We start from the raw sequence: 18,822 nt of genomic DNA, 5'->3' as shown, positions 1-18,822 counted from the left end.
GTGAAAGTATGGAGGAGAGTGGGGGAAAAGTAAGATGAGGCAGTAACCAGTCCATGCATAACCTTGGAGCCACACTGGGGCTCCAGTCAATCTGAGACTGATGAGGAAGGCTTCAAGCAGGGGAGAAAAAGAATCAGTTTTGCATTTTGAGAAAAACTCCCTAGCTGCAACATGAGAACAGGTCAGAAAAGAACAAGTGAAGATTCAGGGAGACCAAGAAAGACCTGTTGCAAGAGAGGCAAGTGATAATGCAGGTAAAGAGGGGCAGGTAGAGATAAGAGAACTTTGAGGAAGAGCCTGCAGGGCGGCTAGGGGTCAAGTTTGTACGAGAGGGTTAGAGGTGCTGCCTACTGAGATCTGAAGCGCTGGGGAAGTTCCCTGGTTTTTCTGTTTTGCTTGGTTTGATTTGGTTTTGGTCAGAGGAAGGGGTGTGACAGCAGTGGGCTGAGGAGGGAATGGCAGATTAAGGGGGCAGACTGAAGGTCAGTCAGTCCCTGAAGAAGTTTCTCGGGGATGCGAAGCGGCTGAACAGGACGGATGGTGAGGAAGCCGGAAGGTGATAGGGGGCTGAAATTTTTCTGTAAGATATTGAAATGATGAGAGGCACTTGTTTGCTCAGTGCTCATGCTGTGTGTTTAAGTCACTCATCAAACTCGGTCTCATTCATTTATTCATTATTTGATCCAACATGCCTATCTCATCCTGGGGGGGGGGGGTGGATATTTACTATGTTATGAGCACTAAATTCATTTTGTTTCCTTCTTTCCTTTTCAGTGGGCATTTATTGAGTGCTTACTATTTGCCAACTATCTGGCCAGGTCCCAGTGATAGAGAAGGAAGCTAGAGCCTATATGTTCAAGGGGCTTATCGTCTAATGTAGTGGTTATCAACCCAGGGGTAATTTTATCCTCTTTTCTACCTTGGGGAGAATGTTTCTACCTTGGGGCAATGTTTGGAGTTATTCTTGATTGTCACAACTTGGGGGCAAGGGAGAAAAGGGATGCTACTGGCATCTAGTGGGTAGAGGCCAGGAATGCCATCCCTCCTACATTGCATAGGACAGCCCCTTCAACAAAGAATTATCCAGTCCAAAATGTGAACAGAGTAAATGGTGCCTCAGCAAATGTGTGCATATGGTAACTGCAGGAGCTCAGTGGATGGGCACTTAGGCACGCACAGTGGAGCCGGCCAAGCAGAAGATGAGGGACAGACAGGACAGGTGGAGGCAGCACCTGTGGAAAGGCACGAGGGTAGCAGAGAGCATGTGCGTGCTTAGGAGCTCAGAGTGGAGGCACTGTGAGCGGTGGTCACTAGAGTAGGGTTGGGGCCATAGATACCATGCCAAGTGTTTTGGATTTTGTCTGTTCAGTGAGAGACCACTGAAGGATTCCAAATGAGAGCAGACCAGAGTTGTGTCTTAGGAAGATCATTCTGGTGGCAGACGAGATCAAACAAAAATCGCTCACGTTTATTGAGAACATACTACGTGTCGGCACGTTTCTGAGTACTTTACTGAATCACCTCATTTGATGTCCCAATAACCCCATGGTGGAAGTGCTTCTTGTTACTGAGGAGACTGAGGCAGAGGAGGCATGAGGCTTGCTCGACATCATATGACCAGTAGGTGGGGGAGCCTACATTGCAAGCAAGCACGAAATATGGTTCTTTCCATCTGCCCTGTGAATCTGGGCTCTAGAACCAGACTCCAGCATCCACAGGGTCTCAATTCATAATTCATATGTTCCAGGGCTTCCTGCTGCTGTTCTAGAAATCCCATGCCTGCGGCTTTGAGGAGTGTGGCCTTGAGGTAGCCAGCTTAATCCTGCCTGATTAGGAGTTCTCGTGTAGCTGTTAATTTTTAGGCACTTTGTGGCTGAAATGCCCCATCCAAAGACAAACGCTTGAGGGAAGTGTACGCTTCTGGGAACTCATAATCACTCTTTGCTGCCTGGGATGTTAAGTGGAGCCCAGGAAGCTCATGTAATTCCTCCATCAGGACACCCCACCCCATCATCAAATGCACCCCTCCTCCTCTGCCTTTGCTGGGGGGAAGAAGTAGATCTGCACTACTAATCAAATTTCAAGTGGGTCTCAGCCCCCAGAGATGCATCGTGAGCCAGCACAGATTCGGCTTTCCCACCTTCTAGGAACAGCGGCCCCTCCTCCCATCAGGATGGGAGGTCCAGTGGGTGGCCCTGGCCCAGCACCCACAGGCATGAAGGGTGGGAGCCAGGGAGTTGCAGGTAGAAGGGACTGCTCCAGGCCAGAGGGGGGAAGAGATTTTGCAGCTCGGGGAGGCCAAGGTGATAGACAAGTCCTACCTGGCACCTTTCAGCAGCTGCCTCCCATTTGAAAAGAAGACCAGACATACATTTTCATATTTAGATAGGCTTTTCATAAATGTATCTTTTTTTCTTTTTTTAAGGCAGGAAGTAGCAGGGTTCTGGCAGGGCTTTGGAAATGCAAACTGGTCTGTGATTCGAAGGGAAAACCTCCTAAAGAGAAGTCAGGCGTTGCAGTGCCCCAGAATCACCTACGACAGGTAGATTCTTTGAGGCTAGGCCCCAAATTATCCCCGCCTGACAGAGGAAGAGCCTTAGGCTGAACCACTGCCCATGGTATGTCTATGGGAGAACCCGGGTTCAGATTTCTAGATTTTCTTGTGTGTTTTACTTCTTCATTTAAGGGTGGCTTGGTAGAGCAGAGAGTTACCTAGGCTTCGGTTCTCCCACCCATTCAATGAACAAAAGTTTGTGTCCCCAGCGGCTTTGATCTGTAGGTTAAATTAGGCCTTTGCCAGGGTGGTGGCCACCCCTCTACCATGGTAAGAAAACTAACTTTACACCCAAGTATAAGGTGTTCCCCACTTTCCCAAAGAAAAGGTCTCCTAAAAAAGTTTTTTTAGCCAGCCTGAATATATGAATTTTTTGGAATTCAGATGCAGACATCTCTAGTGTATAGACCTATTATACACAGACATAAAGGATATTGTTGTAGCGTATAGATAACTTACTGTTTACTTAAAATATTTAATCAATTGCTTTAGTTACACATCTTTAAAATGACAAAATATATGACATGCTAACTTTAAAGTATTAGCTTTTCCACGGACAAATTTCACACATCCTCATTCCAACCTGTCACCCACGTGCAGTTTCGACCCCAGTGAGGGTTTTGTTCCCGGCGTAATTTTTATCACTAAAGCTGCTTTTTCTGAGTCCTCTGACAGTTTTCAGAGCTCACGATTCTTACTTCCATCCAAGTTTTCAAGAGAAGCCACATTAGGGGATTACACCTTTCTTTAAAATTCTGCCCCAAGCCACAGGTCCCAATTCCTATAAGCTGTGTTGGTCGTTGCTGTTTCCATTTGCCTTACAGATGAATGTTCATCATCTCTTGTAGCAGTTAGCCATTGTCGGGTGTCTTTTTATTTTTTATTTATTTATTTATTTATTTTGGGGGGGGGGTGTCTTTTTATTTTTTATTTTTTTTTTCAACGTTTATTTATTTTTGGGACAGAGAGAAACAGAGCATGAACAGGGGAGGGGCAGAGAGAGAGGGAGACACAGAATCAGGAACAGGCTCCAGGCTCTGAGCCGTCAGCCGAGAGCCCGACGCGGGGCTCGAACTCACGGACCGTGAGATCGTGACCTGGCTGAAGTCGGACGCTTAACCGACTGCGCCACCCAGGCGCCCCAAGCGGGGGGTGTCTTTTTAAAGTGACCTTTAAGGGGCACCCGGGTGGGTCAGTCAGTTAAGCATCTGACTTCGGCTCAGGTCATGATCTCACGGTTTGTGATTTCAAGCCCCACATCCAGTTCTGTGCCTACAGCTCAGAACCTGGAACCGGCTTTGGATTCTGTGTCTCCCTCTCTCTTTGCCCCTCCCCTGCTCACGCTCTCTCTCTCTCTCTCTCTCTCTCTCTCTCTCAAAAATGTTAAAAATTTTTTTTTTGAGAAAGTGGTCTTTAAGGCGTATTTACAACATCCGAACGCTAAAATTATGAAGCCATAATCCCAAGAATAATTAACCGCATCTGTTTTTGCTAAATTAGGCGAGAGAGGGCACTGTTAAGACAAGTCCTTTACTTGTTAGAGAATGTACCCATCGATATATTGGGTACCTTGAAGATAAGGCAACACCTTTTTCTGAGAGCTAATGAGAGATGAAAGGAGAGACGGTCACGTGTTTGGGCGTAAACAAAATTTTTTTCATTTACCAAGTTCTCCTTTAAAGCCCATCGGCTTGCTGCCTTGCGCGTATGAGCATTCTTTACCGGCTGGTCAGCAGCCTGTGCCTGCAAAGGCAGGCAGAGGTCTTGGTTGGAGCAGGATCACGAGGTGGGTCCTGGGATTGCTGGGCCCACCAGGAGCTCCGGCCACCATCTTGCCCCATTTTTCCAAGCGCCAGGAGCTGCAAGTCCCCTCTGGCCACCTTTCTGCCAACCTGCCGCTGGGCTTTTCTGTCGTTTTAATGAGCCCAGAGTCGTTCGGAAATATGCACTGTGCTCCACAAAAGGAAATAGTAATATAATCAGAAATGATTATATTCTAGCACTTCAGCACTATTGCTTCTATTAATGTCCATTATCACTATATTACCTGAAACGTGTTTAACAGTTACAGCCACCAATCAAGGTGCCCGTCCTGGAAAATGTGTATTCTCTCCGTCAGGATCGCACTATGTATTGTGCTGTTACTGTTTTAAATTTTTTTTCAGATAATTGGAACCTGCTACTTCATACTTTGAAAGGTAATGTAGCGGGTGAAGCCCTGAGAGGTGCAAAGCCTTTGCTTCCATCAGGGAAATAATGCAATTTCCACGCAAAATGATTATAATATTATTCAGTGATTACATGGGAGTGGGGGGTAGTCTGTTTTTGTTAGGTTTTTGAAAGTGGCAAATTGAATTCCATCCAAGTAATCAGAGGTTATGAGTTCCCAACACAGTGTGTGTGCACATGTTGGAAGTTCATGTTCCCAGGATCCTCCCCAGCCCTGCGCCCCCAGAGCCTCTGGTGGCCACTTAGGGCAGATCTGAAATGCCAGGAGGTTAGTCCTCTGGCAGCAGCTTTCAGCCGAGGAAAAAGGGGACTTGGTGGAAAACACCCCAGCTGGTCACACCCCAAGTGGGATGCCCCTGAGACTTGCCCCTCTGTGTCCCCCAGAGGTCCCCGGGGAGACTGACCTCGGTGCCCCCAGCGGTGACCTGCTCACTTAGGGCAATCTGCGTTGACTTCCTTCCCTTACCTGTTCCCACTCGCCCGTCTGAGCTTTCTTGAAATCACTCCCCCAAGTGAACCACTTGCCTCGAATCCTTATCTGGGCTCTGCTCCCCAGGGAGAGGCATGCCCGACCTCCCAGCTTTCCCATCCCATTTTCAGGGCACCCAGGGGCTTCTCTGGGTCCTTCTGGCCTATAACCCTTTTTGTAGCGGTTCTTGGCAGCATCCAAAAGTCTCAATGTGTTAAGTAAGGCATCATCATCTTGAAAAGTGAAAATTCTTAACTTTTTTTTTTGGTTGGGAAGGTGATGGGTATAATTGATTTCTCCCAGTTCTTCTCTTAATTATTACTACTCCTTTCAAGGGAGACAAGATGATTTAATCCAGGTCATATTTAAAATGCCCATAACCAAGGGGTGTGTGGATGGCTCAGCCAGTTAAACGTCTGGTTTCGGCTCAGGTCATGATCTCACGGCTTGTGAGTTCCAGCCCCGCATCAGGCCCTGTGCTGACAGTTCAGAGCCTGGAGCCTGCTTTGGAGTCTGTGTCTCTTTCTCTCTCTGTTCCCCTCCTGCTCTCTCTCCCTCTCTCAAAAATAAATAAACATTGAAATTAATAAATAAATAAATAATAAAATGCCCATAATCGGGGTTCTCCTTCTGAACATGTATATATGTCTCTTAGATAATCTATGTGTAATTGTCATAGATTAATTGTCATAGATTTGTTGTCAGTAGCCCTTCCCCATCAAAACAGGCTGCTTGCAGACAGATCACTTAATTTGCTCCTCGATGTTATTTTTCATACACGGTTGCTGCACGGCCGACAGATAGCAGATGATCCTACTACAAACGCATTTGACATGGCATGTGCTGCGGGGATGAGCAAACTCAAGGTCTCCTGCTGTGGCAAGTGACACGTATCTTCCTGTTACGCAGAAGAGCGGGGTCCCAGAGACCAAGGCGCCCGAACGGGTGCTGTGGCTGCAGTCCCTGCCAGTATTCAGGTGCAAAAGAGAGCCCTCCCTTAACCTGCAGTAACAGAGGCTGTCAGTGTCCTGCCCCATCCCTGGGGCCCACCTGCTGACAGTTTCCATCTCCTGCCTCTCTCTTTGTGAGGGCAGGCTGGAGGTGTGGGGGGGAATCGATATCCACAAAGCACCCGCCAACCAGTGAGAGGTGGCACGTGATGAATAAATAACCCTGGCTTCGCTCCTTACATCTTGGTGAGACGTCTCTAAGATACGTACTACACGCTCACTAAAATGGTCCCGGCAGGATTAAGCCCCAGTTGCCTACACCAGTATCTCACTCACTAACGTATCCTTGGTTGGCTTTTCTTCTGTTCTGCCTGACATCCCTGCTCCCTCGTCCTTGGATCAACACTCCCCCGCCCACCCGCCTCGAAGACAATTGTATCCAAATCTGTGTTGTAGGATCCGCTTTGGAAGGGAAACCACACCAGATGCCCGCTTTTCTGCCCCTGCAGGTTCTCTCATATTCCCGAACCTTAGAGTAAGCCCTGGCAGGGGGCCTTCCTGCAGCTGGGAGCCCTCCCTCCCACCAGGTCTAGCTGACCTGGACGTCTGTCTGGGAGGTGATGGTACTCCAACCACATCCTGGCTTTGGAGTGAGGATCAGCAGGGTGGAGGATGGGGTGGCCAGATGGAGCCAAGAGTGCACACTCTGGGGGGAGGGGGGGGAGAACAGTATAGAAACCCTCCCAGTGACTAAGTGAGTGCTGATGGGTTATTTGCGCCATTTTCGTCTGCTGGGGCACCGGCAAGGCGAACGCATTGTGTTCCAAAGGAGGAATGTTCTCTAGACGCAGTAATCGTTGCCATGCCAGCTTGTGACAGAGCGAACCACATCAACTTCTAAATTTTCTCAATGGAGTGTGATGTGTGTAATGTGTAATAAAATATAAATAAGCCTTTAAGAAGCATCTATGTGTTTCTTTTTATCAACCTTTAGATGCGTTCAAGCCAACTACAATTTTATATGAATTCTAGATGATATGTAGTATTTTTATTTGCTACTTCATTGCTAAATGTTTCATATAAAACTGAAGAGGGAAAAAAATACACAGTCCCACATATAAAAGAAGAAGCAGATGGCTCAATGTGACCGTGGGGGAGAAGCAGTGAATGGAGTGCTCGGAACGGAGGCTCCCCGGCTCCCGGGCACAGCCCGAGATAGAGTGGAGGGAAGTTCGCATGTGTGGTTACCTGTGTTCCTCAGCCATTTGCTCCCACTGTGTTTTAAGTAGGCCATTAGTATTCAGAAGAATCTACAGGTATCTTTGTTATGGCTTTTTTTTTAAATCTTTTAAATGTACATATAAATGAGTATGTATTATTTATAGATGTCTTTGGATTTAGAAACATCGAGCTTGAAAAGTAATGCAGCAAGGAATATCTGATTTACTGCTCGCTGGAGAGGAGAGAGGAAGACAGGGGAGCTTTCTTCAGGAAGGAAGACAGGGTTTGATAAGTTGTTTAACCTTTCTAGGGGACTTTCCTGGAAACTTCAGGCCCGGTGAAGCCGCAGAGAGACGATGGGGAGAAGGAGATCAGCGGGTGAACCTTGCCGCCCAGCTTCTCCTGCTCCTCAGCTGTGTGACCTTGAGCTAGTCACTCACCCGCTCTGGCCTTTGCTTTCTTGCCTCTATCCGGACATCGAGCCGTGCCAGGCCGCAGCTCGGGGATTCGTGCATTTGTATTGACTGCTCTGGCCTGGCTCCTGGGTTGCTGGTTTAGATTGCAGAAGCGCCGTGAGCTCGGTGAGCAATGGTTCCATGTTTTATTTTTTTATTTTTTCAGATGGAACGTGAAGCCATGGTGCGATCAAGCCACTTGCCTGCACACGTTGGTAGAGATCAGGAAAACAGAATTAGCTCCTGATTCTATTTTCAGTTCCTAGGCTGTTTCTATATTGGCCAAGAAAAGCAGAGAACTTAGAGAAATTCCTGGTAATGACTGCTTTCTGCCTGGGTACGGAGAAACATGCCTGTCTGTGGTTTATTTTTAAATGGATAACTCATCATATCTGGGTAAAAAGTACTGTAATCTCCAAAGGCTTTTCTTTCACAATTTTTTTTTTCTCTGAGAGTATAGAAACAGCCTCAGATCTACTCAAATAAAACAGCTTTTTACTGGGTAAGGAAACAGTGGTTTCCAGACGCTGGCCCTACAGGCTGGGGTTCAGAAGAGGTGGAATGAGAGAATCGGAGCGGTAGCAGCAGCTTCCCACAGGCCTGCCGTTTGGTTTACCAATTGTGGGGGGGGGGGGGCTGCTGTCTGGGCGGGGGACAGTAAAGGCTGAAGCTGCCCTCTCAGGAAATTCACGGACATAGCTGGAGGGGGCAGGGAGTGACAGCTGAGCAGTGTCAGATCGACCCAGGGCTCCTGTATGCATGGTGAGCCCACTGCTTCGACTGCCTTCCAGGAAGATCCCTGCCCATGTGTCTGCCCCAGTGTGCTCACTTCTGTGGAGTGGTGCCAGGAGAGAAAGCACCACCTTGTGTGGTTCCCAGCCCTCCCCCACCATGGCACCATAGGTATTTTAGGGACATCTCTTCTGTGCTTCAGTTAGCAGACATGGAGATAATAATGGTCCCAGCCACCTGTTATATGTGCCATGGGCTATGCTGAGTGCCTTTGACCTCTACACAGCCTGAGCCAGACTCTGAACCGGTCCAGCAGGGACTAGGATGGAAATCCAGAAAGGAAGCTCTGCCCATGCCACGCAGGCTGTAGGGATCCAGACTCGGGAGAAGGGGTTATCAGATCTCTCTGCATCTCCCTGAGCAGACCAGAAACCCACCAAGCCTAAGAACCCAGCCTGTTACTGTGTGAAGTCACTTTTCCCCATCACTTCTCTCTAAAACTGTGGGCAGGGGTGTCAGGGGGGGCAGGGGATGCTGTGGGACCCTGTGCACTAGCGGGTGTCGACCAGACTATCATTCCCGACCCTGGCAGTAAGCAGACGCCAGAACCAGTGATAATGGTGTTTGGTGACTCCTGCCCCCCAACATGGATGCGGTGGCCCACATAGAGGAGGGTTCAGGTGTCTTCTGATGTGGTTGGCTACTTGAGGGCCAAGGGTGCAGGTCAAAGGCCACCCTGAAGAACTAAAACAAACAGCCTCCCTGTCACTAGGAAGGAGACAGGCCTCAGACAAGAAACTGGAACAGGGGAGGTGGAAAGAAAGAGAGAAGCCCTACTTTCTCGGGCTCTGCCTGGAGGTGCAGCCTGGAGGTAGGCTCGTGCCTGAGAGTGAGTTCCTCTGTGGATGATGCCAAGATGGGGGCCACCTCATGGAGCAGGGACCACCTGACCAGGGCCTGCAGAGCCTCGTGGGGACAGCTGGGGAACCAACTTGTCTGGGCACATACTGCTTCTCTGACGACTGCCGTCACCCACCAACTGGCCTACTGTTGTGTTTTACTCCAAGACTCTAGACAGGCCTTATTGCAATGTGATAGCCTCGCAGGAATGTCAGAACCAACGGGAGAGACCTGTTCACATTTGAGTCAGAGTTTGAGGTGGGTGGCAATGCTGAGGCCAACGTAGCGGAGGTGAGCCTCCATAGATGGCCCAACCCACAGGGAGACCTGGAAGGTGCTGGGAGAGTGTACTGCCGGTCTCTCAGCACCAGGAAGGCGAGGGAAGCCCATTCGCTCTGCAGTCCAGCTTGGCCTTCTCGGCAGCCGGCCTCCCTGTCCGTGAATTAGCGACGCCAGTGCCTGTCCTGCTCTCCCGGGGTCCGTGTGGCCATCTAATGAAGGAGAGAAGATGCGGAAGCACTCCACAGAGCCAGCAGCACAGGCGAATGTGAAGCGTCATCATGAAAAGCTTAAATTTATGGGTCTGAAGGAGAAGCAACATCTGGGAAGGAATTATTGCAATTTAAAGGGAGGATGCAGGCCTGTTTATAAGAGCGAAATCTGGAAGCCGTGTCTGAATTTTTTTTTTTAAGCTGGTTTGTATTCCAGTCATGAAACTGTGGTGTGAACTTCCAGATGTGTGAAGCAAAATTGTAGAAAATGATTGGAGTCTGGTAGGCATTTTGCTTCCTTCGACAGAGCCTTACTGAGCATGTACTACGTGCCAGGTGCTACACACTGTGCCGACACCTTAAACGGCACCGCAGGCGAGTCAGTCTGTTGGGTCCACTGGCATAAGCCACTTCTCTCCTCATCTTGTGGTCTTCAGAAAACGCAAAGGCCTGGGTGGCTCAGTCGATTAAGCACCCGACTTCGGCTCAGGTCATGATCTCGCGGCTCGTGAGCTCGAACCTCACGTCGGGCTCTGTGCTGACAGCTCAGAGCCTGGAGCCTGCTGCGGATTCTGTGTCTCCCTCTCTCTCTGCCCTTCCGCCGCTCACACGTGCTCTGTCTCTCTCTCTCTCTCTCTCTCTCTCAAAAAATAAATAAAAACATTTAAAAAAAAAATGCAAAGGCCATGCCAGTCCCAGTTCCGGTGATGAGCCAATCTGTGGTAACTGGGGGTTGAGGAGGCTACATGTGCTGGCCCCAAGTGTTGGGCCGAGTTAGGGGTGTCCTAGTTAATATCGTTGCTGAGGGGTGTGCTGTGCCATGAGAAAATGGGGGGCGGGTTTGAAGGGGACGGGGTTGATTTGGACTTTTTTTCTGTACTGTTTCAGTCCTGGTGTCTGGCAGAGCACTGTCGTGGCATAATTCAGGATCTGATCATGTGGGCACCCCGTTTTCCTTCTCTGCCCATTCTCCTTGCCCAAACCAGCCAAAAGGGACCTGGAGATGGGCCATCAGGAAGCCTGTTTGGATAACACACGTGCACTTATCTTGATATTCTGCAACAGTTTTCCTTAAGAGTGTCTATACTTCCAAGACAAGTTTTCAGTAGGAGAAGGGGTGAAGGCAGGTGGAAGGAGGTCCGGGCAGGGGAGCTGGGGGTGTCTGGGGGGCAGGTGGCCCAGGCAGTGGAGGCTGGACAACACAGGGCATGGAAAGAGTCTGGACTTGCCTGGGCTCCCCGGGGCCCCTGCCATGGAGGGATTTGGGGCAGGAATGCCATGACTATTCTGGGGTTGAGCACAATCCCTGTGGCGGCGGCCGGGCTACTCGGGGGCCTGGTGAGAGCTGGGGAGGCCTGGCCCCGGCAGCGGTAGTGGAGATTATAGAGGACAGGTGACTGTGCACGATTAACCACAATGCTGGGGGCGGGGGGCAAGAGAGAGAGGGACGACGTGGGGTTTTAAGGCAGAGGAGGTGGCTGTGCTGGGTCCTGAGATAAGGGTCCAGAAGTAGCGGGTTTGGAGAAAGTCAGTGAATGCATTCAAGGGGGGAGGGGGTGTTAGTCGATTCCCGAAGTGAAGGAGGCACAAAGACCCTGAGACGCTGTAATGGCTTCTCCTCTGAAGCTCCACCCTACCCATCAAAATCTTACCCTTAGAATTGAATGTCACTTGTTAGAAAGCATTAAAATGGAATTGAATTGAATTTTTCTCTTGGTGGGGGCAGTGATGATAAAAAAAAAAAAGTTGAGAAACACTGAGTTAATAGTAATGGAGAATGAGCTGCTTCAGTGCTGACAGAGGTTTTGTGGTAGACGTGGAGCACAATCTGTGGCTTCTCTGTCGTGGGAGGGGGTCACTCGGGAACCGGACCGCCACCAGGGCATCTGGGGGCTGCCGAGAAGTGGGCGGGTGGTGGGGGGCAGCAGCCAGTTGGGTCCTAGGGTTGTTCTGGGATCACCAGGACCAAGAGTGGAATGAGGCCATCTGCTGACACCTGTACTTTTATTCAGCCCAGGGGTGGGGACTGCGGAATGAGCACAAGACAGCTCTAATCTCATCATCGATCGGGGCCCCAGGGACAAGGCAGCTGAAGCACGTAGAGTTCCAATTCGGTCCCCCCCTACCTTGTGTATCTGCCGTGTAACTTTGGATAGTTCTTCTTTTCCACGAGCCTCAGTTTCCCCATCTCTAAAGTAGGAATAAAAATAGTATCCAGCTCATAAGCTTTCGAGGAAAGGTGAATCAGAAAATGTGAATGAGCGAGGCTTTGTCAATGCCAAGCATTGTGAAAATTTCATTATCACGTCTCAGGCAGGAGTCATGGCCTCTGAAGATCCTACCTTTCTTTGAAGAACTCACGTCCACACGAAAGCTGGCCAGGCGGCACATCCCTAGCATTGAGAATAAGTAATGGATCTCATCAGTGGCCAATTCTGGCTCCTTAATGGAAAGAGGAAACCTCTGCATTGTGTTGGGTGGGTTCTCGAAAGGCACTCCATCTTTGTGTTTCCGTTCTCTCCTTTAAAAGCAGTGCCTTCCGGACCCCTCAGCCCATGAACTGTCACCAACCTGATGGATAAACCTTTTGCGAGTGTTTATTTTGGGGTTGGCGAGATGCCTGCAGGCTTTGGTGAACCCATGGTTGATATTATTAATGGATGGGTAGTTTTTTCTTTCTTCTTAAAAGAAGGAGAATGTGAATGAGTGTTCCCCTTGCAGGATGCATTCAGAGCAGGCATGTGGCGTGGTACTGGGGGCGCCATCGGGTCCTGAGCCTGGGCCGGCAGGAAGGTGGATGTGGGCGCTGGTTTTCTGCTACAGTTTGCAGCCTCTGGTTCCTTTGCTTTTTCCTTCCAAGGAAGAAAAAAATCCTTGCTTCCCGGTTGGCTGAGGGGTGGTGAGCTGCCCAGATGCCTGAGTAATAATTGGGTAGCCTGGTCAAGACCCAGGCAGGGCTAGTCTATGATCCTGCATCCAATAGGAGACTCCCTAATTGGTTTCTCCTCTCTTAAGGGCAGTTTCTCACCAAAAAATTGGTACGTTTTATAGGGAAATAAAAAATCCTGGGGCCCTTGTTTGTAATTCTCTTGGCTATCAATTTGGTTCATGTCAGGAACCATCTTTGGTTATAGACTTAGAATGGTCTCAGAATTTTCTTTGGGTTGAATTTTGGAGATCTCGCATCACGTAGGCAGTTATTCAACCCAAAGACCCCATCAGAGGGTCGAGCTTTCATATTGGCCCTTAGGCCCCGTCAAACTCAATTAGCATCTCTTAAGTGCCTTGACAAGGTGGGGACATTCGGACCCCTTTCACAGGCATTGACTTACCACCCACTGTATTTTTAAAACCAAAGTAAAACATCCCTGTCCCATGGCTTTTTAATTTTTTTTTCCTAAAGCCTGGAAGCTGCCCTTTGATGATGAAATTAGTGAAAGAGAAAGGGTCAGTTTACCCACAGATGCCAAGGTCAAGCCCCGAGATACTGCCTTGAGCCCCCCTGGCGATGGAAAACCTTACCTGTCTCCCCGAAGCTTCCTGGATTCATTCTTGAAATTCATTTCCCCAGGCCACTTTCTTTGGAAATTTAACGTTTCCCAATGTTAACATGGGAACAAAATGATTACTAGAAATCAGTTTCTAGTAATTCATTTTAAAAGCACTTGGGACTGTCATGCATCTCATTAGAGCAGGATGTGCTTAGGTGCATGGCTATAGCTTGTAGGCCTCCTAGAAAGAAAAGATGATAAATGGAGGGTCTCTGTGGGTCAGAGATTCAAATATTAAGATAATGTCTGTTCTCTGGATACCTGGGATTTGACTGCAAGGAATAGAGGTTGGGTGAAGGTAGAGCAAGAAGAAGAAATCAGTGAAATCACTGAGACATCAACTAGTGCCAAATATGAGCAGAGAACAGCTAGAAACCCCTCGAGGGAGGAGTTTCTGGGTTGGGGCAGGCAAAGATGGCAGCCAGGAGCAGCTGCTTGCCCTGGGCGGTGGGGCAGGCGGGGAAAGCACTGGGACAGTGATCCTGCGGCTGCCACTGCTAATTACGAATCAGTTTCTCTAGTTCTAAGAGTGAGAAAGGAAGGTTCATAGAAATTACCTTAGCCAGTGTCACAAAACTAAGGGGGCAGCGTTAGGATTTCGCTTCGGATGCCTGATTCCAAAGTCCTGCTTTCGACTGCTTCCGAGAGCAGATCCTTATAAGGGTCTTAACAGGAAATGGGCATGTTGAAATGAGTGGCTTAAAGAGAGTTGAATGACAGGGCTGTTCATAAGGATGTAGACGCCACTGTGACTGGAGCGCAAAGAGAATGCTCTGTGGGGCCCGCAGCATGCCATCCAGACCCGCTACCCGCACTGAAGGGTCACAGCCAGCCCGTCAAGCCACTGCAAGGAGGAAGGCAAGTAAGGGAATGAACACCCAACCCCCCACGGGTCCCTAGTCTCCTGCTGGCATCTGCGTTAGCTGTACCCAACAGGGAGTCATGGGGTCTCAGAGCTCCAGTGATGCCCTCCGTGCAGATCAGGTGAGCCCCAAGGGGACAGACAGGATGGAAAGCAGACCTGGGCAAGATGGCCAGCACAGCCTGTAACAATCTACCACAGCAGCTCATGTTAGGATCTCTCCATGAGCATGTTAGGGAAAAGTCCCAAAGAACTCAGCCTCACGCACAGTTTATTTTGGGGGGGGGGGGGGAAGCTTCGCTTCAATCATCTCCTCCAGAAGTGGCCTCTGGGGGCCACAGAGGAGGGAAGACCAGACCATTGTCATCAGAACAAGCTAGGCAGCCCTAGTGGCTCACCTCCCTCCACTGCCCCTCTGAACCCCTGCCTGGCCTGTGCCCTGTTCATCTGGCACACCCTGGAGAGCTGAGCCATCTGGTTTGGAAGGAAGGGAAGCAGATTAAGCTGACAGTCCTGGGAGGTCTGTCTCAAGAGAATGAGAGCTCCTTCCGCAGCTGGGTGGCCAGGACTTTGGGCTCTCAGTTAGTAGCCTTTACAGTGGTCTACAAGGCCCTGCATGATCTAGATACTCACTTCTCTAGCTGAATGTCCTACTAGACTCTCCCTGCCCACCCACAGTGGGTTCCTTGCTGGCCCAGGAACATAACAGGCATGCCCCCCTTGCCCCCACCCCAGGACATTTGCACTGGCTCTTCTCTCTGCAGGAACACACAACTCCGGATTCCTGCATGGCCCACTCCCTTATCCCCTTCACGTGAGCTCAAATGCCCTATCTCATAAGTCTTACCCTGACCGCCCTCTTTAAACTGCACCCCAGCCCCCCAACACTCATGTTCTGCTCTGCTTCTCTAATATATAGCACTGCCTACCTTTTAATGCACTATGCAATTTCTTAAGCTTAATGTTTATTCTGTGTTTCCACCCACTAGAAGATGAACTCCATGAGGGCAGGAATTTTTTTTCTTTCTGTTTTTGTTCACTTATGTGTCCCCGGTGCCTAGAACATTGCCAGACACACAGCAGGCCCTCAATAAATATTTATGGAATGAAGGAATGAAGCGATGAGTGAATGAGTAAGATTCTCATGGATCTAAAACGATCTGACCACTGTCTCCCAGACCTCTCTCTTCACCAGCACGTACCTCCAGGGATCTTTCCCAGAAATACATCAATCGTTTATTATCACCAGTACTGTCAATATTTTGTGGCCAAAGCGATCGATTTATCTGCGCACTTCACGTAGGCTTGGTAGGGGAAATGTACTCACGACTTTGGCTCTGTGTCAAAATTAAATGGTGACCTTGGCTTACTTTGCTTCCCCACAGAGGTTATTTCTTAATCGTAGAGAGAACACTCTCTCCTTGGGAAAAATAATATTTTTGCCACCTTCGGCTTGAAAATGGCTATTTGATATGGCTCGCGTGTGTCTCTGTCAGTGGCAGCTGGAAGAGTGCGGGTTGAAAGAGGCTCTGAGAAAGACCCGTCGCGTTGTCGGGGAGAAGCTCGTCGCAAGGTGGAATTAGTTTACAATAACTTATTTACCTGTCCAAATCCCTCATATCACATTAAAGCTTTCCCCTGCTATCCGGGACTCTGGAGTGCTAAGAGGAAACAGGAAAATCAATTGATAATGATATATTCAGTTTAGAAAAATATATCGATTCCCAGGTAATGACAGTTGTGCATTTTTGCAGTGGAGGATGCCATTTCTTGTCGTGAAGATGGCTTTCACATATATTACATTTGAAAGAGGGAACTGGGAATAGTCCTGCCTCGCCATAATAGATAGGCTCTTTCTACCAGGTATTAAATCTATATTTAAAAAAAAAAAAATTCTCTCCAGGGAACCCATCCTTTGCCTCCTCAAGGTCTTCTTGCCCATTATCTAAAGAAGTAATGATTTGTTTTTGTAATTCTAGAGTTTGTGTCCTATTCGCTTTCCAGCATTAGATTAAAGACCTGAATTTCTTATCTTTCCCCATCTCTGGAGTTGCTTGGTTTGAATCAGATGGAAGGCGATGTCCTTATTCTCCCTCTTATCCACTGTTAATGGTTCCCCTGTGGGGATTAGGGCTTTGTGTGTTTGGGGGATGGGGGAGGGACATCTAGGTTCTGCCCCTTGGGGGTCTCCACTGCCTGCTTGGCACCCCCTTATCTGGGAGTGCCCACGGCCGCCTTTGGGTACAGCCTGTGTGAGATGGTCCACACTTAGAAATTCCACACAGAGGCAAGCTTCCACTTAGGGTGGGGACTCTCTAAGGTACTGACATTCCAAAGATCTTTTTGCAGAAGATGATATCTTTTCCCACCCCACCCCCACCCTTTTTCTTCTCTTTCTAGACTGACTGGCCTCCTGGTGATGCTCACGCTGTGCTAAGTGTCGGTGGCCATCAAGGTTTTTGCATCCTGGGGACGAATCCTGACCTTGCCAGAGACGGACATCGAAAGGTAGGTCTCTGCTCAGCTCGCCTGCAGATAGGAAAGGCATCAGACCTGGGCACTCCCGGCTATGTTCTCGAACACTGATGTTTTAGGGGAAGTGAGGAAATGTAGCTGGCCCTCTCAGCCTTTTGGTCAGGGAGATTTTTACATAGATGCAGGATTAGAACCTAGCAAAGCCCCCGGGTCTCAGTCCTCCTGGGATCAACCTAAGAACATTGCTATAGCTCTTATGGCTCCCCAGGACGTGGGATCCTGGGGCAGCCAGCGGCCGGGTCATCTTAAAGCTCCTCAACTGTAATGCTTCTTTGGTAGTTTACCTTTTCTTGTTATTAAAGTAGTTGTATTCAATATCATTAAAAGACTGTTCATTGTAAAAATACTTTAAAAGATAGCACCTAAAATTGTATAAATTACTTAACACTCATAATGCCGAGAAATCACCACCTTAGTGTCTCTTTCTGGGCTTTCCTTCTCTGCACAACTGTAAAGTGTGCACGCACACATGCACCCACACATGCACACGTAAACGGGATCACACTGTATGTACCGCTTTTGACTTCACAGTAGGAAGGGTACATTTCTGATGTCAGTAAATACAAATCTATAGCACTTTAAAACTTCATATCATCTGGATAGAATAATCTACGCGATTTACTTAAGCAGTGCCCTAATGATGGGCATAGAGTGTATTCTTAATATCTGAATCCTACAAAACACAACAAACATTTTTGTACATATATCTTTGCATAGTGGTTTGATTATTTCCTTGGATTAAATTTATGGAGGTCTGGCCTCAAATTTTGACTCAGGATTTTCAAACCTAGATGATAAAAACCAGGTAACCAGGAGAGTTGGGGGGGAACGTGGCCTGCGTGTGAGGGCAGATATCTGATGACAAGAATCTGTAGGATTGCTTGAACACCCAGCCGGCAGGCCGGGAATGAGCCTGCAGGAGCAGGGGAGCCTGGAAATGTAGCTGCCGACATCCACTTACTTACTGTTGCTCAGGAAACAGGAGGATGGGCCTGAAATGAAGGTTGGAGGGGCTCGGCGGGGGGCACCGGGGTTCAGGACAGGTGAGGCTGAGCTGGCCCAGCCTAGCATGTCTGGTGGCACTTGAGGCTTTAGAAGTCCATGGGCCAAAGCCATCTCTGCATAGCACTTGGGGCCCGGGACTGGGGAGGAGAAGACCATAGCAGCCCCAGGACTGCTTTGCTCTTAGGTGCCAGGCCTGGTGCCCTCTGATCAGGAGCCTCCGTGGCCTTTACCTGGGGCCAGCTTGTGGCCTGAACCCAGCTTCCGTCTGCAGCAGGGACCAGAACGGCAGACCGACAAGTTTCCAGCCATGTGCATGTTCTTTTTGGACTCAGAAAAGGCGGGCCTGGGGATGGCCCTCCTCTCCCAGAGCCCTGGCTTAGAGAGAAGCTACCGCAGCTCTAGGGTTGAGTTGTCAGTAGCCGTGGTTGTCAGCAGGCAGCAGGAGGAGGCTCCAGGCTGGGCCTGGATCAGCTGCCAAGATGGAAGAAGCGTCCACTGGGCATCCAGCCCGCCGCCACCCAGCAGCCCAGTGGGGACAACCAGCAGGGGCAGACGGGTTTCTGGCCTCGGGAGCTGGTGGGCTGTTGGCATGCATCTAATGGCACCGCTGAGTGGCCGGACAGCTGTCCTGGTTCGTCGTCCTAGGCCCGAGGGGACGCTTTGCTTCTGTGACTGTCGGGTAAGAGGCGGGGAGTTACCAAACTAGACAGATCTAGTGATGGTGGCATCTTGGATCTGGTGATGGTGGCATTCCCAGCTCCTAGAGGGGGCAGAGGTGGAGATGAGTGTCTGAGAAGAGACTGAGGAGATACTCGTCACAGAAGTCAGCTCTCCAAGGATAAGCCTTCATGTTTTAAAATTTTAATGT

The 18,822-nt window shown here is 49.3% G+C and overlaps 1 protein-coding gene across 3 annotated transcripts in view; it reads left to right on the top strand.

Moving 5' to 3' along the window:
• The window catches only part of KLHL29 (kelch like family member 29), a 311,231-nt gene that overhangs the window by 66,320 nt on the left and 226,089 nt on the right, over nucleotides 1-18,822 (top strand). For all 3 annotated transcript variants that reach the window (XM_023252071.2, XM_023252069.2, XM_023252070.2), the window contains exon 2: nucleotides 16,815-16,922. The gene's annotated coding sequence lies outside the window, so the exon portion shown is untranslated. The remainder of the gene's footprint in view (nucleotides 1-16,814; nucleotides 16,923-18,822) is intronic.

This window comes from Felis catus, chromosome A3 (genome assembly GCF_018350175.1).
Source record: "Felis catus isolate Fca126 chromosome A3, F.catus_Fca126_mat1.0, whole genome shotgun sequence".
NCBI classification, from domain to species: Eukaryota; Metazoa; Chordata; class Mammalia; order Carnivora; family Felidae; genus Felis; species Felis catus.
This window is presented reverse-complemented; position numbering and strand designations above follow the sequence as displayed.